Source organism: Berghia stephanieae, chromosome 12 (genome assembly GCF_034508935.2).
Source record: "Berghia stephanieae isolate SIO BIC M18660-M18661 chromosome 12, UCSD_Bste_1.3, whole genome shotgun sequence".
In the NCBI taxonomy this organism is placed as follows: Eukaryota; Metazoa; Mollusca; class Gastropoda; order Nudibranchia; family Aeolidiidae; genus Berghia; species Berghia stephanieae.
Window position 1 is genome coordinate 27550762 of NC_088371.1, and position 2204 is coordinate 27552965.

The following is a 2204-nucleotide window of genomic DNA, read 5'->3' on the forward strand; positions in this document are numbered from 1 at the left end:
ATATACAGATCTTTATTTACTTCAATACATCTTTCCATCTACTACTACTACTACTACTACTATTACTGCAGCTACTACTACTACTACTACTACTACTACTACTACTACTACTACTACTACTACTACCACTGCTACTGCTACTGCTACTACTACTACTACTACTACTACTACTACTACTACTACTACTACTACTACTACTACTACTAATACTACTGCTACTGCTACTGCTGCTGCTACTGCTACTGCTGCTGCTGCTGCTGCTGCTGCTACTACTACTACTACTACTACTACTACTACTACTACTACTACTACTATTACTACTACTACTACTACTGCTACTGCTGCTGCTACTGCTACTGCTGCTGCTACTGCTGCTGCTGCTGCTACTACTACTACTACTACTACTACTACTACTACTACTACTACTACTACTACCACTGCTACTGCTACTGCTACTACTACTACTACTACTACTACTACTACTACTACTACTACTACTACTACTGCTACTGCTACTATTCCTACTGTTACTATTACTACTACTACTACTACTATTACTACTACTACTACTACTACTACTATTACTACTACTACTACTACTACTACTACTACTACTACTAATACTACTACTACTACTACTACGTTTTATGGATATTGCGGTATATAAATGTTCAAGCTTCTGTATTTTTGTTTTTGTTTGCTTCAAAAAAAAAAAAAAAAAAAAGGGGAGGGGGGGGGAGGTTGTTTTGCTTTGTTTGTTTTAATGTTATTGTTTTTGTTTGTTTGTTTGCTTGATTTTTTTTTGTTTTCTTTTTGTTTTTTTTGTTTTCTTGTTTTTTTTTTTGTTTTTTTTTTTGTTTGTTTTTTTTTGTTTTTTAATAACTGAACGCAATAATGGGCTTGTTTTAATAAGGCTTTAATGGGGAAAAGTTTGCGTTGGTTTATAAATATTTCCAATGCAACAATGAGACCACAACAGTTCTAACATATCCACAACAAAAATTGATGACGTAATTTTAAATCTCTCATAATATTAACAAGTATAGTAATAACAAAACTTGTAAATATATCCACGTCGGTTTTGGCACCCATTGTAAAGCACCTTGAGCACGCTAAACTGGATTTTCATAAAGGTTTAGGCTTTTTGTGTTGTTGTTTATTTAAAACGAATTAACGAATATAATATTAGATAATATGAACTTTATTTATCAATTTCTGTCAATTTACATTGGGTATTGCCGTCGTGTTCGACAAATGGATGATGCCAAGTCTGCAAAGATAGATCATCATCAAGCCCTACTGCAACCTCCTCGTGGTGTCGAACGGTAACAGGTCAAGCTGGCCAACTGCAGAGGGCAACAAGAATAGGCAATGGCAAACCATTCTTGTAACTTTGCCGAGTTAACTGCATGAATAAGTCCAAAAAGTTAAACGGTGATAGCGTAAAGGGGAGCATGTTTTCACGGAAGACTGCTGCCTCGCTCGGTTGGGAGCGTGATGTTCGTCAGGTCACACCGAACCGTCAGCCAGGTACTAGGCGAAATAAATTTAACAAATGTGACAAAACCAAAATTGGGACATGGAATGTCAGGACCTGTGCCCAAAAAGGAAAACTAAACAACATTCTAAAAGAAATGAAACGGCTCCAAATAAATATTCTTGGCCTGGCAGAGATGAGATGGAAAGAGCAGGGAACCATGTCAAAACAAGAAAACAACATGACATATAAGATCATATGGAGTGGTGGAACCTCTTTCCAAAAAGGAGTAGGGATGATCTTAGACCAAAAATCAACCAAATTTTACAAAGGGCACGTAGCAATCTCAGACAGAGTTTTGCTGGTTAAGCTAAGAGGACCTGTAGTTGACACCAATATTATTCAAGTTTATGCACCAACAGAAGAGGCGACAGATGCAGATATGACAGAGTTTTACCATTCACTAGACAAAGCAAAACGAATGTGTAAATCACAAGAAGTCCTTATGGTAATGGGGGACCTAAATGCTAAGATTGGCAGAGGCAAAGATGGTGACATAATCGGACCACATGGACTCGGAGACAGAAATGAACGAGGAAACATCTGGGCAGATTGGTGTAGAACAAATAAATTAATGATTTCAAACACCTGGTTTCAACAACACCCAAGAAGAACCTGGACATGGCAATCACCAGGGGACAGAGCAAGGAACCAGATAGACTTTATA